The sequence below is a fragment of the Girardinichthys multiradiatus genome, chromosome 3 (genome assembly GCF_021462225.1).
Source record: "Girardinichthys multiradiatus isolate DD_20200921_A chromosome 3, DD_fGirMul_XY1, whole genome shotgun sequence".
NCBI lineage: Eukaryota > Metazoa > Chordata > Actinopteri > Cyprinodontiformes > Goodeidae > Girardinichthys > Girardinichthys multiradiatus.
The window spans coordinates 27,049,620-27,069,159 of NC_061796.1; positions in this window are offsets into that span (position 1 = coordinate 27,049,620).

Consider the following 19,540-nt stretch of genomic DNA (forward strand, 5'->3'; position numbering starts at 1 on the left):
AAGCTTATATTCCTTGGCAAAAAACAACTCCTTATATGCTCCAGTTGAAACATCTAGTTTAGGAGCAGATGGAACCATATTTCATCTCCTTCCAGGACATCATTAAGAGGGGTGATAACTACTGAGGTATGTGTTTTGTACCCAGTAGAACCTCTTGCAAAACCCGAGAGGTCACCAGGACATACGGAAAGGGTTCCTAGAGTCTCTACAAGTAGAACGGGAGGCAGATCCTTAAGTTATCAGGCTTCTCTCCTTTGAAACCAGTTCCCTGTTTTAGTCTCTGAGGCAGACACTACTTTTAAGGCTTGGCTTAAAACTTCCCCTCCTTCCAAACTTCAAAAAAGTGTGAACGAAAGCAAAACTTCTAACATCATAATGCTAAATAATAAAATATTATGAAAATATGTAATGTTTGTAAAAATATAAATATAAACCCAAACAAGCACACTGAAAATGACATAACTGTAACTCTCTTATTTCAGGAGCTTAAACATCATTACACTGAGATCAGAAAGTAAAATTCTACATTGCTTTACTAACACCACATTAAAATGTGATCTACTAACTCAAAATATAAAACCTTAAAAGAGTAAATGTTCAAAAGCAAAAAATCATAAAATGCAACATTTCCAAAATGATAAAGTATAAAAATCATAAACGTAACTCACAAAAGTAATGAACGGCAAAAGTAAAAGTCCTAAAAGTAAAAATAAGAAAAGTGAAATATGCTTTCAAGTTCTTTTTCAACAGCCACCGAGGGCAGCCCTCCGTAGCAGTCCTTCAGCAGAGCCCGCGCAGCTGCGACCTCAGGCCGGCTAGGTGACGGTACGTAGAAAGCATAGTCCTAGATTCCAGCCCACAGGTCACCACCAACCTGTCTGTGTTTCTAACACATTTTCTCTGCTCAGCAGCACACCTGCTGTGAAGGCGACTCTGGTAATTGGCAGGTCCACAGTCAGAAACGTGGCACTAGAGACACCAGCGACCATAGTCAAATGTTTGCTCGGGCCAGAGCGGGCGATATCAAATCTTACCTGAAACTGCTGGCAAAGTATAAGTGTAAATACAGTAAGATTGTTATTCATGCTGGCGGTAATGACACCCGGTTATCCAAATTGAAGGTCACTAATGTTAGTGTTCCTTTGGTGTGTAAGTTTGCCAAACAAATGTTGGACTCCGTAATTTTCTCTGGTCCCCTCCCTGATCTGACCAGTGACGACATGTTTAGCCGCATGCTGTCATTCAACCGCCGGCTGTCTAGGTGGTGTCCAGAAAACGATGTGGGCTACATTAATAATTGGCGAACATTTTGGAGAGTAACCTGGTCTGATCCAAAGAGAAGGCATCCATACCACTTTCGATGGAACAGCTCTTCTTTCTAGGAATCTTGCCAAATTTAATAGTTTTCCAAAACTATGACAACCCAGGGTTTAGACCACGAAGCAGAAGCTGCTCTCTGAACCTTTTGTACTGTTACCCACCCATCCCCCTAGTAAGAGAGTGTCTTGCCAAATGCCATAATTAAATAGATTAAAAACTTATCTAAAAGGAGGACATAATGAAAATCTTATAAATATTAATAATAAAACTCAGACAGAAAAAAAAATAAAACAATTAAATGTGGCTTACTGAACCTAAGATCTTCAAATACTTTGTTAGTTAATGACTTGATTTGTGACAATCAGATTGATTTATTTTGTCTCAGAAACCTGGCTGCAGCAAGAGGATTATGTTACTATAAATGAGTCTACTCCATCTACTTTCCACATACCTCGAAATACTAGGTGAGGAGGAGGACTAGCAACCATCTTTCAGTCCGATTAATTGATTAAACCCAGACCAATTAATAGCACAATTCTTGAATATTTAATACTTAGTTTTCCTCATCCCAATTGCAAAGCACTAAAACCACTTTTGTTTGTTGTCTTATTCTCAATTTTTTGATCAGTTCTCAGACTTCTAATCTGATTTAGTGTTAAATACAAATACGGTCATCATAGTGGGGGATTTTAACATGTTGACACTGAAAGTGATAGACTAAACATAGCCTTTAATGCTGTCTTGGACTGGCTTTACAAATGGCTTTGCCCAAAACATTAAGAGAACAGAGCAGATTAATTCTATGGACCTGGTGCTGACAAATGGCATTGAGTGTAAAGAAATAACTGTCAGGATTTGCCATTTTGGACTTTGTTTTAGTTTTGTGTTTGTTTTGATTGAGCAGTTTACCTAGGTGTATTTATTCTTGTGTTGTGCTTGGTTCTGTTTGTTTATTCCTCCTGGCTTTAGACCCCTTTTTGTTATGATTTACCCAGTTGCCTGTTTCCCTTAATATTAGTTGTTCTTTCCCAGCCTTGCTCTTTAGTATAGTTCCCTTTCCAGATTTGGTAACTATATATTGTTTTAGTTAGTTAGTTTCTCATGTCCCTGCTTTGTCCAGTTAGTGTTCCTTCCAGATTTAGTTGTGTGTTTCATGTAAGGGTTTATATTTATATAGGTTTCCTTAGGTCTGTTTCCCATTAGTCTAGCTTCTCCCCATGCCCCTGGTTAGTTCCTCCTAGTGTTGAATTCTATTTAGGTTCGCTTAGGTTTAGACTTATTATTTATATCTTCTAGCTACCCTTGTCTCTAGATTTAGTACCTTCAGCTTTCGTTTACATTTCTAGATTCATGTCTCCATGTTACGAGCCTTCTGCTCTATTAGTCACCATAGCAACCTCCGTTACCTTAATTTCCTTCACCTGGCCAGCACACCTGTAAGCATTCATCTGATTAACCGCCTCCCTCCTTCCCATTGTTCCACCATTCACTTTCCCTGTATATAAGCTCACCAGTTTAATTTTTTTCCCGTTGCCTCGTCCTGCTAAAAACCTGCTATTCACTTGTCATATTCCTGCGTTGTTCAAAGAATCCCTGTCAACCTAGTTCCTGTTCTGCTCATCTTGTTAACTGCTTCCTGAACTCCTGGGCGAGTATCCTGCACGCTTCAAGCCTTCTAAATAAATTATGGATCAAAACCTTACCTTATGGCTCCCGAGTATCTCCCTGCAAGCTGGTCCGACCCAAACCACTCCTTGACAATAACAATATTTCCTCATAACCCTGTCCTGTCTGACCATTTTTTAATAACCTTTAAGTTTAATTTAAGTGAGTTTTTCACACCTGAAAGAGAATTTTATTATATTAGATCATTATCAGACAATGCTGTGACAACCTTTAAAGAATCTGTTCAATTTTTTATTTCCCCATTATCACAGAAAAACACAGATGATGGCAATAATTTTTGTTCTTCCCCTTCACAAATTGATTCTCTTGTTCATAGTGTTACTTCTTCACTGGGTGGTGCATTAGACAATGCAGCCCCCTGAAAAAGATAAATATATATAGAAGACTGGCTCCCTGGTTTAATTCAAGGCTGCGTACTTCAAAGCACACTGTTAGAAAATTGGTGAGAAAATGGTGCTCTAAACACCTAATGGACTTGTACTTAATCTGGAAAAATAGTCTACTGTTGTATAAAAATAAATTTTGCAAGAAAAGAATAATAATAATCTTAGGTTTCTTTTCAGTACAGTTGCTATACTTGGAGTCATAGCTCTGTTGAGGTATCCTTTCTGCCATCTGTAAGCCGTAATGACTTTATGGGATTCTTTTTAACCTTTATGACCGGCGGGAGCGCCGGCCCTCCCATTTACATATCTATTTTGAAACGCCTGTAGAATTGCAACCAAAAATGCTAGAGCAATACTTTTTTTTGCAAAGGAAACTGGAGAGTTAAACTTAAATATTCTACTCACCACGTGTCTCAAAGCATGGTTTTTATTTTCCAGAAACTGTTGCAGAAATCCAGTAAAAGTCGCAAAACACAAAAATTTAAATCCAGACTGCAGCGCGCTTCCTACGTCGGGATATGCGTGATGACATTGGATGATGAACTATCACACGATTTTCTTGCACGCCAATGCCTGCAACAACTGGAAGTGATGTCACTTCCCGTGTCTTTTTTCCTGGAAGTTGCAGTTTTTTCGTCTTTTGGTATTTATTGCTCTTTTACAAACACACACATGTTGGGACCCCAGCCATGGGGACAACAGAATAACTTTTCTGGAACTTTCAAAATAAATCACATTAACCTACTTCCAGCACAGCCAGAAACGGGGTAACAGCGGACTGTCCCTGACGTCACTGTCCGAATAAAAACCCCGCTTTTGCAACAAACAGACCTCTTTCACGCAGGTCCCCAGAGGAACTGGCTGAGGGACACAGCGCGCTAATGTCTCTTTGCAGGCAAACAGACATAACTCTTCAAACTGGATCCAAGAGTGTCACACGATCACATGGTCATATGCACTTAGTTAAATAGGAATGAATTGCTGTTTGTGTATCCAGTATTCATTCATGAACTGGGTTAATTAAGGTACAAGCGTGGTTTGACTTTTCTCTCTGAGGTCTACAGAAGCAAACTGTGTTCCAGAGAGTTCCCAGCAGAGACCCTGTCTCTACAACGCCGAGTGGAGCAGTTTTCCCGGTCTGAAGGAAGGACAACGGGACCACATCACCGTGGTTACAGCTGTAACGTGCAGTTTGGCCGGCCGACAGAACGAGCCGCCCCACCCCACAGCCCATGAGGTTAACATAATCAGCCTGATTTGCTTTGTCAGAAAGTGCAAACGACTCACATGGAGGGCTGAACAATCGTCTGAATCAAACCGTACCTGACAATCAGACCACAGTTTGTGAGAATGAAAGCTTGTTTCTCTAATGGTGTAGTGAGCAGCAAAGAAGCACCACAGCGAACTGTACTCTGAAAATGTATTTTTATTTTGTACATCTCTATCTTCCAGTACAACACAAACTACTGTCTGCAGAAATATTCTGATGACTCTACAGTGGTCAGATGTATTAGAGATGGACAAGAAGGCGAGTAAAGAAAGCTGATAGTTATGGCATAGTGTGGAAACAATCATCTCATCCTAAATGTGGATAAAACAAAGCAGATGATTGTACATTTGAAGAAAAACAGAATAGGCCAAACACTATTTCCATCATGGGAGAAGAAGTGGAGGTGGTGAATGAGTATAAATACCTTGGTGTTTACCTGGACAGCAGACTAGAGTGGCGATGCAACAGTGAAGCTGTCTTCAAGAAGGGACAGAGCAGACTGTACTTTTTGAGGAACCACAGTCTGCCTTTGGTGTTTGCAGCAAGATGCTGCATGTCTTTATAAGTCTGTTGTGGAGAGTGCGATCTCTCTTGCCATCATCTGCTGTTCTGGCAACTCCTATAGAACCTCTGAAGATCATTGTGCAAAGAAGGATTCTTCATAAAATGAAGAACATTATCGAGAACCCTGACCATCCTCTTCATCAGATTGTCGTACACCAACAATGTCTTCAGTCAGAGGCTTCAGATCTGCTGTAAAACAGACCGCTACAGAAGATAATTCCTGTCCACAGCCATCAGCATCTTCAACAGCTCTTTGAAGAAACCTGATTAACATGAGCTTCAACAACATTTAATTTCCCTTTGGGATTCATAAAGTATTTTTGAATTGAATTTGTACTGAAATCATGAATGTTTTCTCATGTCACACCACTACTCATCCAGCCCTACTCAGAACTTTTATGTCTGCATGTCCCTAGCAGGTCCCTGAGGAAACAGGGGTTGGACAATGAAACTGAAACACCTGTCATTTTAGTGTGATAAGTTTCATGGCTAAATTGGACCAGCCTGGTAGCCAGTCTTCATTGATTGCACATTGCACCAGTAAGAGCAGAGTGTGAAGGTTCAATTAGCAGGGTAAGAGCACAGTGTTGCTCAAAATATTGAAATGCACACAACATTATGGGTGACATACCAGAGTTCAAAAGAGGACAAATTGTTGGTGCACGTCTTGCTGGCACATCTGTGACCAAGACAGCAAGTCTTTGTGATGTATCAAGAGCCACGGTATCCAGGGTAATGTCAGCATACCACCAAGAAGGACGAACCACATCCAACAGGATTAACTGTGGACGCAAGAGGAAGCTGTCTGAAAGGGATATTTGGGTGCTAACCTGGATTGTATCCAAAAAACATAAAACCACGGCTGCTCAAATCACGGCAGAATTAAATGTGCACCTCAAATCTCCTGTTTCCACCAGAACTGTCCGTCGGGAACTCCACAGGGTCAATATACACGGCCGGCTGCTATAGCCAAACCTTTGGTCACTCATGCCAATGCCAAACGTCGGTTTCAATAGTAGAAGGAGCGCAAATCTTGGGCTCTGGACAATGTGAAACATGTATTGTTCTTTGATGAGTCCACCTTTACTGTTTTCCCCACATCCGGGAGAGTTACGGTGTGGAGAAGCCCCAAAGAAGCGTACCACCCAGACTGTTGTATGCCCAGAGTGAAGCATGGGGGTGGATCAGTGATGGTTTGGGCTGCCATATCATGGCATTCCCTTGGCCCAATACTTGTGCTAGATGGGCGCGTCCATGCCAAGGACTACCGAACCATTCTTGAGGACCATGTGCATCCAGTGGTTCAAACAATGTATCCTGAAGGCACTGCACCAATACACACAGCAAGACTGGTGAAAGATTGGTTTGATGAACATGAAAGTGAAGTTGAACATCTCCCATGGCCTGCACAGTCACCAGATCTAAATATTATTGAGCCACTTTGGGGTGTTTTGGAGGAGCGAGTCAGGAAACGTTTTCCTCCACCAGTATCACGTAGTGACCTGGCCACTATCCTGCAAGAAGAATGGCTTAAAATCCCTCTGACCACTGTGCAGGACTTGTATATGTCATTCCCAAGACGAATTGACGCTGTATTGGCCGCAAAAGGAGGCCCTACACCATACTAATAAATTATTGTGGTCTAAAACCAGGTGTTTCAGTTTCATTGTCCAACCCCTGTTTGTGTTCAAGACCTGATGGTTGTGCCACGTACAAAGCTAAAACCTAAAGGTAACAGGGCCTTCTCAGCACTTGGCCAGTATATGAAACGCTCTCCCGTTTTGTTTTGAGGTCAGTGGACTCTGTTAAGCTTTATAAAACACAACTAAAACTCATCTTTTTAATTAACTATTTTGATGTACTGATGTTTATTGTTTTTGTTTGTTTTCTGTACAGCACTTTGTGTCCTGTGTCTTCAAAGGTGCTGTACAAATAGTGTTACTTACTTACTTCTGTAATCCTGACCTTAAATGGGAAGGTTTTAGTCTGAAATAATGTCAGAGAGTGCCAAAACTATTAGCCTGCATAAAAAAGATGCATTACCAACACACATTGGTAAGAAACTTGGAGTTGAAAACTGCACACACTAGGTTGCTTTTAGCTAAGTATTTAAGATTGGTTGTAGATTTCCTCTGCTGTTTTTTAACATCTAATGTTGTGCTCTGCATACAGTTCAGACAAACTGTTCATGTTATATGAATATAAATGTGTTTTATCTCCCTTCAAAGTAGCAGAATTACAAAATGTAATAAACAAAGTAAGGTAAATGACAGTACTTAAATCTGAACAGTTTACTTTTCCCAGGCTGATAATGAAAAGCACTTGATCTGCCTGAGAAAGCTGAAATGTAATCAGCTTCTTGCAGGAAGAAGACAGACACCATAGCAACAGCAGAAAGTTTCAAAAGCAGAGTTGGAAGCAGCAGCATTGCTTGTGTTGAATCATTGGACTGGAACAGATATACGTTAATTGGAAGTAAAACTGACAGCTCTGAGAGAGAAATGAGGTGCAAGGCAGAAAGTGTGTGGGGGACGGGGGGTTGGGATCAACTTCATCAGCAGACACACCTAGAGCCTGCATATATTAAGAAGTACATTCTCAGATCTGAGGACAGTACTTCAAACATCTTGTCCTCATTATGTATTTATTGTTTTTATTATAGACTGTATTTCTGCCATATTTTGTACACTGACTCAGAGGAAAAAAAACGAGGTGTGGGGGGTACACTTATTGGTGCGTTAGCATTCACATCCAAGGAGCTTTTTTTCACAGAGTTTTTCTCTTTAACTTGGATATTCAAAGAAGGCAGGTGATTCTAATCAGGCACAAACAGAATACTAGAGTGATGATTTTAGACAAGAGGGGGTAGAAAAGGGTGGGGTTGTTACTGGTTATGGGTGGACTGGTAAGGCTGGAGCTGTGGAGGGCAGGGATGCTGCTAAATGAAAGGGATGCTTTATAGTTTTCAGGTCGGACTGGGTGTGTTTGAAGCTGACAGCTTCCCCTGCAGAATGAAAGAGCATAGTAGGAAGTGTCTGTGTGTGTGAGGGGTGGGGGGTATATGGTGTATGAAAAAAGGGAAAGGGGGCTGCATTGAAGCCTGCTGCAAGGAAAGCTGAGATAAAAGCGCTGAGAGATAAGACTGTAAAGGAGGTGTGTGGATCTTTTTTATGGTCTGTTTATCATGAAATTTAAAGATACCAAAAAGTTTAAAATGCAACAAAAATGTTAAATAACTGGACTGGATAGGGAAGATTAATTACAATTCTAGTGTTAGTGAGTGATTAGGTTTCATAAAATTTCTGGAATTGCACCACTCAAGTTGGCAGCATGTTAGTGTAGTCCTGTTGCTTTCATTGCGTTTTGTTTATTTTCTCTGCTCAGCCTGGTGCTTTTATGTTCATTCTGCTTTATTTATATTCCTTCTGTTATTGGGCCATACTCCACTTCCCTCAGCATTTAAGCCTTTTGGTTTTCATTGTTCTCCAGCTGGTTTTTCTGCTGACATCTCCTAGTTGTACGTCTTTGAGTTCCTGCCTGTAACCTTGCCTTAGTTTCTGTCTGTAAGTTTGTTTTCTGTTATTACTAAACTTCTCGTCTCAAACTGACCATGCAGCTCCCATCATCCTGCATGTACAGGTTCTTCTCAAAATATTAGCATATTGTGATAAAGTTCATTATTTTCCATAATGTCATGATGAAAATTTAACATTCATATATTTTAGATTTATTGCACACTAGCTGAAATATTTCAGGTCTTTTATTGTCTTAATACGGATGATTTTGGCATACAGCTCATGAAAACCCAAAATTCCTATCTCACAAAATTAGCATATCATTAAAAGGGTCTCTAAACGAGCTATGAACCTAATCATCTGAATCAACGAGTTAACTCTAAACACCTGCAAAAGATTCCTGAGGCCTTTAAAACTCCCAGCCTGGTTCATCACTCAAAACCCCAATCATGGGTAAGACTGCCGACCTGACTGCTGTCCAGAAGGCCACTATTGACACCCTCAAGCAAGAGGGTAAGACACAGAAAGAAATTTCTGAACGAATAGGCTGTTCCCAGAGTGCTGTATCAAGGCACCTCAGTGGGAAGTCTGTGGGAAGGAAAAAGTGTGACAGAAAACGCTGTACAATGAGAAGAGGTGACCGGACCCTGAGGAAGATTGTGGAGAAGGGCCGATTCCAGACCTTGGGGGACCTGAGGAAGCAGTGGACTGAGTCTGGAGTAGAAACATCCAGAGCCACTGTGCACAGGCGTGTGCAGGAAATGGGCTACAGGTGCCGCATTCCCCAGGTCAAGCCACTTTTGAACCAGAAACAGCGGCAGAAGCGCCTGACCTGGGCTACAGAGAAGCAGCACTGGACTGTTGCTCAGTGGTCCAAAGTACTTTTTTCGGATGAAAGCAAATTCTGCATGTCATTCGGAAATCAAGGTGCCAGAGTCTGGAGGAAGACTGGGGAGAAGGAAATGCCAAAATGCCAGAAGTCCAGTGTCAAGTACCCACAGTCAGTGATGGTCTGGGGTACCGTGTCAGCTGATGGTGTTGGTCCACTGTGTTTTATCAAGGGCAGGGTCAATGCAGCTAGCTATCAGGAGATTTTGGAGCACTTCATGCTTCCATCTGCTGAAAAGCTTTATGGATATGAAGATTTCATTTTTCAGCACGACCTGGCACCTGCTCACAGTGCCAAAACCACTGGTAAATGGTTTACTGACCATGGTATCACTGTGCTCAATTGGCCTGCCAACTCTCCTGACCTGAACACCATAGAGAATCTGTGGGATATTGTGAAGAGAACGTTGAGAGACTCAAGACCCAACACTCTGGATGAGCTAAAGGCCGCTATCGAAGCACCTGGGCCTCCATAAGACCTCAGCAGTGCCACAGGCTGATTGCCTCCATGCCACGCCGCATTGAAGCAGTCATTTCTGCCAAAGGATTCCCGACCAAGTATTGAGTGCATAACTGTACATGATTGTTTGAAGGTTGACGTTTTTTGTATTAAAAACACTTTTCTTTTATTGGTCGGATGAAATATGCTAATTTTGTGAGATAGGAATTTTGGGTTTTCATGAGCTGTATGCCAAAATCATCCGTATTAAGACAATAAAAGACCTGAAATATTTCAGTTAGTGTGCAATGAATCTAAAATATATGAATGTAAAATTTTCATCATGACATTATGGAAAATAATGAACTTTATCACAATATGCTAATATTTTGAGAAGGACCTGTACTTTGGTCCTGCTTCACCTCTACCCAACATGGCAAGACATGGAACTTCCGATATTTGGCAGGTATTTATAGTTTACTGTATGGTAAAAGAGTGTATTTACAGTTTTCAAGTGAAAAAAAACGGAGATTAATTTTAGGGTTTAAAAAAAAAATACCGCAGGTGTCCATGAACAAATTATTTGGATTGTAAATATAAAGTTTGAACATTATGGAACATATTTACAGAAAAATAACATAGTATATATATATTTTAATGTGCAAAAACTTGCCAAGATTAAAAACTATGTGCAGGCGTTTTTCTGCAATTTTCGCCTCTTTCAGTATAGACTCAGTCCCTTCACATTTCAGTCTTGGTGGTACTACCAGTGACAGTTACAGTCTGGCTGCAAACACAGATCCACATCACAGTCCTCCCACTACTATTCAGTGCTGTGGTTGCAGACATGCTGGAAATCAGTGGTGGGCAATCCAGTGAACTTCCTTTTTCCAGTGCTGCATGATGTCCCCACTGTACACTGAGTGGATAGTGGAGCACAAGCAGACTTCTCTGCTCCACCTGACAGGAGAAACTGAAATTGAAAAAAAATATTCAGCTAGTCTCTCACACTTACTGTATAAAACAAACAAGGCACGGTACACTTTGCAGACTTATAAATACATACAAATTTAGCTAAACACTCCAATAATGCTACAAACTGTATATGTCAACAAAGAGATGCTATTTTTTAGAGTGTATGTTTACACATACAAAGTACAAATAGACTTGCATTGTAGACACGTAGTTGGCACATTGTTCTAAAGAAGTTACCACCAGTGATGGGAAAAACGCCGTTAAAATAAATGACGTTACTGCGACCATACAAACGGCTGAAATGAGCTTCCTCCGTAGGGTGGCCGAGCACTCCCTTAGAGATAGGGTGAGGAGCTCAGCCATCCGGGAGGGGCTCGGAATAGAGCCACTGCTCCTCCACATCGAGATGAGCCAGTTGAGGTGGCTCGGGCATCTATACCGGATGCCTCCTGGACGCCTTCCTCCGGAGGTGTTCCAGGCACGTCCCACCGAGAGGAGGCCCAGGGGACGGCCCAGGACACGCTGGAGGGACTATGTCTCTCGGCTGGCCTGGGAACGCCTTGAGCTCACCCCGGAGGAGCTGGAGGGGGAGGTCTGAGGAGAGGGACGTCTGGGCGTCTCTGCTGAGTCTTCTGCCCCCGCGACCTGGTCCTGGATAAAGTGGAAGACGACGAGTACAAGTATATTTATATATCATAAATATATTATATGTGTGTATGCTGGCATAAAATTCAAATATCCAGATAGAATAAATTTAATGAAGCTTAACCTTTGAGTAGCATCTTTTGTATTTCATAATTAAAACTATATAATTCTGCCCATTTCTCCCAGTAAATTACTATAGAACTCAAATCATGTTGCAAGGGTCAGTTCCCTTTTATGATTAGCCTTTGATAACATCTATAATGGTAAAAGAGGACAAGGGTAGACATCAAGCAAAAACAACAACGAGGAAGACCAAAACACACAAGGGGCAACAGGTAGTAGCTTCCCAGCTGAAGTCAGTGATTTGGGGACTGCCGACACAGGGCCACAGCAAGTGAAGCATCACTACTTCTTGTCCAGCATGTTTGGAAAGCAGAAAAGAGCATTTCATTCAACTTGGCTTGCAACATTTGAAGAAGGCTATAAGCCAGGTGTGTTTGTAGAGGTTCCAAGGTGTCTGCTGTGATCGACTTAGGATTTTCTCTACTAAGTTCAGCAGAACTAGGCCAGTAGGTATCTGTGCCTCGGTGGGACTGTTTACAGATGAACCAACCTCTTTTAATAACATTCTGCATGACGTCTCTGGCAACGTGTGTGTCCATTACATCATTCTTAATCACTCCTGTGAGGGTCTGCTATGCTTGCAGAATTTAATGGTAAATTATCGTGCCAACTTACAGTTTAACACTGTGTCCTATAAGGTAGTTATATTTTTTACTATTTCTGTTGAAGAAAGTTGTTAGTGATTAGTGCATGTTAGTGTGAGTTTATGAAACATGCACCTGTTTAAACTAGTCCTACGCACTGGTCTCTCCTTTCCTGGACATGGAGACAAGCTCTGTTCTTGGGGAGGAGAGTTCGATGTAGAACTTCATCTGGTTCAGCAAAAGAGCAGCAGCTGGGATGACGGTGTCAATCTTTTCTGACATGCATCCAACCCACTTAATGAAGCTGCATGTCACAGTTAGGAGGAATTTGTTACCTCCTGCTAATTTTGGAGCTGGTTCGACCCAGTTGGTCTGAAGGTGGAACCAAAGTAATGTAACTGAAGCAGCAGTTGACTGATTGGCTGGGGTGGCTGAAACTGGCAGCAGGTTAAGCATCCTTGGATGTAGACCTGAGTGTCATGGGACGTTGGAGGCCAGTACGCCATCTGTTGGAGGGTGGCTTTGTAGCTCCTATGGCACCCTACAGGAGAGTAATGGGCGTAGGATAATGTGACCCCCCTTTGGTGTGTTGGAACAATGTTTAAAGCATGGGAGAGCTGTTTGATACCAATCTGCACACTGGAGGTGCACACTCTGGCTGTCTTGAGGAGAGGGCGGAGCCCGTCTGCTAAAAGGAGTGTGTGTCTGTGTTGTGCCTCAGTTAAGAGGGGGTCTTTTTGGCACAAGCAGTCATACAGCTCTCTACTGGTTGATGAATTTTCCAGCCAGAATGCTAGAAGCATTTCTGGTATGAACATGGATTCCAGGTGTACACCTTCCAACACTTTGTGGTTGTAAGTTTTCACACCTGGGTTCTTTAAAGAGCAAAGAAATGATGCATGACTGCATCTGGGAGGTGTTTTCTGGGTTCCTGGGTGCAGCTGTGTCCCAGAGGTGCCCATGACCGGCTCTGGCGAGGGCCTGAGATGCTCTTTGCGCTCCTCTAAGCTGGTGACCTGGTTGATCACAACGGATCGTTCGCTGCTTGCACCCAGTGGATTTGGCACCTCCACCTGGATCCAGAGTTGGTCCTATTGGCAGTCAATGAGTGGGGCCAGCCTGTCCAGCAGGTCCTGGCCACCAAGAAAAAGCTCTTTGTTTAATGCGCACATATAGATGGGGTGCACCAGAGTCATTTCTTTGAGTGTGATGTCCATCTCCACCCAACTAGTGATGCATGATCGGTTTTGGGTGCGGCTGGTGATGCTTACATCACAAGCTTCAGCCTGAAATGGTTTGTTGAAGGAGAGCATGGCTCTACTCAACTCCTCGAATATGATTGAGCACATCAGGTTGATCTCTGATCCTATTTTAAAATGGAAACACAGTTTGACATGTCCTCCAATATTGGTGCGACCGTATAAGTAACATGTATGTTCGTTTTGGTTTAGTTTACCTGAGAACCTTGGACAGATGGTTTGTGGTGTTTCTCCTGAAGAGGTCTCAAGGGGTACTTGGAGTTTCCCAGGTTTGTCTCCCCATCCGATCAGGTAGACTCTGATGGCTGTGGAGCCTGGGTCCACGCCTAGTCATGCTGACGGGAAGTTTAGGTCTGGTTTAACTGGAGGGTCAGCTACCTGTTTCAAGGGTTGTGAGGCCGTGGTGGCCTGATGCACTGCTTCTGTCACCATCTTGTGTAAGGCATCCTCCATCTCTTTCCCAGAATCCCTTCTGCGTGTCGGTTCCATCCTTTACCGTCAGGTTTACCTTTAGGCCTCACATGATGGTCAGGTCGTCTGTTCGACCGGAAGTGGTCCGGCAACTTTAACTGCAGTTGGTATTCAGGACCACCTCCCTGGTCCAGCTGACCAAACCTACATTGTTCCCTGAACCTGTTCTCACCATGGGTTCCTGCTGAAGGCATTTCCTGATTTTCCAATGCAAGGCTGTTCCATTCCGTCTGTATCTGTAAAACCCTAGCCTGGCCCTCTGATCCCTTGGTCGGGCAAGCACATATTTCCCACGCCATCTGAGCATATTTCCGGATCTCCTGTATGCTCAGGGTCTTTGTTCTGCAATACATAGTAACATCGTATCGTACACTTTCATGAAGGTTGTGGAGGAACAGTGATTTAAAAGCATGTTCCTCCTCAATGCCAGGAGCATTGCATCCTTGGAAGTAAGCAGCTCTCAAGAGCTGGTAATACTCCCTGGGTGCTTCGCTTTTCTTTTGCTGGATAGTGAAAGCACCAAGTGTGGCGGAGGCCCGGTCCGTGTACACAGAATATTCTTCCCTTAAAGCTTCGCAAAGGGTTGAATAACGGTCTCTGACTGCAGGGGTCAGGCTCTCCATGAAAACATGGACGCTCCTGGATGTTGTCTTCCAGATGAGCTTCAATTTTTCCCGTGCTGATGGACAGTACAAATCTAGAAGACAGCGTTCAACTTCCCTAAGATAATCATCAATGTTTGATTCTGCATTATTAGGGTCGAAACGCTCTATGTCTTTGGCCATAGACTCAAGCTGGCGGGTGCGCAATCCACTCTCAGGGATTGGTGCCGGCCCATCTGAGTCATCATCTGAGAGTTCACTTCGGCTGCACTCAGGGTGTGTCAGTGCATCCCGCCTCATTGTCAGGGGAGGCAGTGGAGGCTGCTCAGGGTACAACGGTGGGCCATGTGCTCCCCGGACTCGGGTCCTGGGCAGCGGTTGAGGGCGTAGAAACCACCGGAATCCCAGGGGCGGCTCTCCTGTCGCCTTGGCGCAGGTGAGGGATCATAGAGGACCGTACTGCGAGTCAAGTTTGAAGGCTGCTCGCCTCTAAACCCTGAACTATTCAGGTATTGTTCATGGCTGCTGATTACAGTGGTGTGGGGCACCGCACCCCTGAACCTATTCTGACTATTTACACCTGTTCTGGCCTTGGTGGATGTATGGGGAACCCCATGAGCCTGGAAAGGTAATCTCTGGAGAGCAGCTTCTACATCCTCCAGATCTGACCTGCAGGTTCTCTCAGGGTATCGCAGGTATGGCTCACCTTCAAAGGTTTCAACCTGTGAGGAGGGTTTCTTTTCTTCTGTTAGTTCACCTCTAAGGACATCCACCGTCTGCAAAGTATCATTCAGCTCGAACTGCAGTTTAACACACTGGTCAACCTCCAACATTAACCTTCGCTGATACAGCAGAGTGAGCTGTCCTAACACATCTGAGACCCGTCTGTCTTTTGGTGGGTTTTTAATGACTTGGAGCAACTCCTGAATCCTGGCTTCACATTTATCAATGCCATAATCATTGAGACCTTTAAGCTCCTCTGGGGATAACAGAATCAATGACCCAATCGCCTCTTGTGCCTGCATTCCTATGGGGTCCTGCGACATACCCACATCTCCAGCTGCAGTCTGGGATGTTTCCTCCATCTTTGGCTAAAATGCACAACAACAAAGCTGTTCACCTCTGACGACCGCTAAACAATTAGCAGTAGTACAAACAAATTCGACTGCTCAGTTATGTATAATTGCTAAAATCAATTAGCAGTGATACAAACAATCTAAGCTGTTCAGTGTTTGAATGATAGCTAAATTAATTAGCAGCAACACAAACAGACTAAGCTGTTCAGTGATTGAGTGATGTACTTAAATTGGGTGCACAGGTTTGAGTATTCACTGTGGCTTACCATATGCCTTACTGGAAATAATCAAGCATACACACAAGGGAGGAAAGAGAAAAACAAACAAAACAAAAAATACATATGTTTTTTTTAAAATAGCCCAAAACCAAATTCAACATAAAATTTTAAAAGTGGGAAAACAAAACTAAAACATTCAATGCTGTTCTGCTGCCTAATATGGATCACTTACCTTCTAGTTGGTCTACAAAGTTTCACAACTAAGTTAGTTTTATGAGTCAGATCAAAAATGCTTCACACAATAAAACCCAGCAAAACGCTTAAATTTTATCCAAAAGTGTTAATGAATGATCAATAACTTCAACTATCAATTTAAGTTATGGCCTTTGATCATAGGTGGTGGGATAATTTGTCTGTATTAATGAACTTAAGTGATTAAAATCAAAGTAGGAGATGCAATTCTCACAAGTGACCACCAGATGGTACCGAGTGCAGGTCTGCAATTTGGGAAAATCCGGCTGCAACTGCAATTTTACCCGATGGCCACCAGATGTAGGTGTTGCTCTCTACCTGACTGGGAGAGTGTTGGTCACAATTTGTAGTTACACCCAACGGACACTGAAGGCAGATCTGCTGCCTATCAGTGCTGGTTTTGTGCAGCTGATGTAGCCGGGCTGGCCAGCTGGAAATTAAATTTAAATTTACCACAGCTATACCAACTTTCACCTTGCATCCACAAAAACACCTCTGAAAGATTATTTTATCCTCGGCAGCAGAACTGAGCAAATTCTAGTCAAGATCCTCTAGATCACAAGCGCTTTCTGCAAAACTCGAAAATCTCACAATAAAACTTCTAGGTTCAACGGATATCACAATCGTTTAATTCTGTGCAACAGTGATGTGATGGCTGTCCTTTTAAGGCCCGTCAAGGAACGCCAAACTGTTGGAATTATGATTATTGATTAATTAATATTCATCAAGAATTACAATTAAAAATCATAATTTGAGAAAATCAATTTCTTAACCAAAAATCCTCATTTATGAATCGAAACCAGAGATGTCCTCTGGTGTTGTAATTATAGCCTAAAGCCCTTGATAATTACAACCGTTAAATACTCATTAATAATTAATAACTATTACTAGATGTCACTGTTTAATCAACCGTTTCTGCCGAAATGTGGGGAATTTTAACCTTATATTGACTGACAAATCACTCTTGCACAAAATAAACACAAACGACTTCTCTTTATCTATGTGAATATTTATTAAATCAACAGCCTGATCCACCTCGCTATTCCGATTCAATAATCTTCACCTAATCAAACATGCAAAGTTCTACACAGAAGGGTAAAAAAAATATCTAACTAAACAAATAAAACAAAACAGCAGTGGGTGTGTATGGAATCAAACTAGCAGTTATGGCAAACAAATGATAATGTGACGCGGAGCAGAGTTTTGGGAAGCGGCCCGCCAGAAAGTGTAGCTCAGCAGGACACGGGCGGTCATAAAACCCCCAAGCCAAGTTTTAAACTCAGCGCACACAAAGATCATAAACCTTTTTGGCGGCAAACCAGTAAAACATGAAGTTGAAGACAAAGAAAATGGTTGATTTTCACCATAAGGTTATTATAGCAGTCCAGTTTCACAGCGCACAAGTTTAAAAAAAAAGGTTGCATGCACATACAATTCCGAACACATTAGACTATAAGTGAAAACTTACAAGCCTTCTTATTCCTGTAAGCTTAATTCACTTAGTTTTCTCGTTGGCCAATGAAGGAGAATGAATGAAATCCACTTGGGACCTCTTCTCCAGAATGCTGCTTCAGTTGCGTGGTAACCACGTCTAGCTCCCAAGCTGAAAGCAATGGTGGCCTCAGGGCTGTGACGCCCCCGTCCTATCAGGCGCGGTGCCTGCTGGGATTTGTAGGAACAGACTATCCTGCGGTACAAAATGGCCGATGGCGTTGGAAAGGCATAGTGGCGTCCAGCAAAGTGCAAATGGTCCAATATTCAGCAAACAAGTGGTCCAACAGCTCTTTTGGATAAGGATATGTTCTCCTCCCGTAGGTCATCTTTCAAGCTTCCTTGACAATCCCAGCTACAATCTTCAGTAGTGAAAGATTTTTCAGTACCCTCCGTCGACTACACACATGGCTGAGGACTACAATGGGTCAGGATCGGCTAAGTAATTTGGCTGTATTGTCAATTGAGAGGGAGATGCTGGCCAATGTTGACCCTAGTGTGGTCATAAATAGATTTGCCAATGTAAAAGCAAGATGTTTCAGCCTAATACTTCCACCTTCAAAGAACTAAGCAGAGAATAGAGCAGATGGTGAAGGCAGAGACAAGATGATAGCTATTGAAAGAAAGAGGGAGATGATGAATAGCAGATGATAATGGGAAAACAGCAATTGATGGAGGGAAAACTGGAGATGACAGAGGGACAGCAGGTTAGAGAAAGAAAACAATGAATTAAATCAGGAAAACAGCAAAGGACAGAAGGAAAACTTCAAATGTAAGAAGGAAAGAGGAAATGTATTATGTGGTAGAAAGAAATCTGACATGTTTGATCCTTCATGTTTATAATCAAATTATTCAAAGCAGAAAAAGTTACATATTTTTATTTTCCTGGCTGATTTACGGTACTTATTGGTTCTGTTTTTAATGGAGACTTTAACAGTTTTACGTGAACACTAAAGAACTGAGAATCGACTTAGAGACAATCTTGCATGTTGGGTTCCTTACCATATTATGTGATCATATGCTGAGATCATCAAAGCTCCGCCACCTGACCACTTGAAGTCAGATGTTTCAATGGCCAATGTCCTTTAACAGTCTCACAAGTTCAAAGTAGCACCTCATTACACAACATTAGGTCAGGTTTAATACCATTCTCAGCAGACACTGTTGCCCACACAAAGTTGCCATCTCGCCCTTTGCACACAGTTGCCTTTAAATCGCACTCGCATCATCCGATTCACCCCACACTGCACAAGAATGACTTTTGCCACCCTACAAACAGCTCCATTGGGTTAGGCTGCTGCTTCCACCGACCGCTTAGGCCGACATGCAGCACATGCCCTTACGAAATATATATATATATATATATATATATATATTTCAAAATATCAGAAACATTGTCATATATTTGAAAATATATAGCAATAAAAGGATGGACAACTAATTGCTCTATATTGATTCATATGTTTTAGAATACACTGCTGTGCAAACAAAACTGGATTACATTACTGCATGTATGTGTCAGTATGTGAGGTTTTGGACTTTGTGTTTTGTTTTGTTTACTGTTAACTAGAGGTTTCTTGTTTATGGTTTTGTATTTGTGTTTTCTGTTTTTCCTACAGTTCTAGTTTTCTTCTGCCTCCCAGTGTGTTCTCTCACCCTTTGTTCCCTTGGCGTTGCTCTCGTTCTTTGAATGGTTTCATTATTATTATTATTATTATTGTTATTAGTCCTCCGGTCCGCTTTAGCCTTGTTCCTCTTGTTTATCCTTGTTCTCTA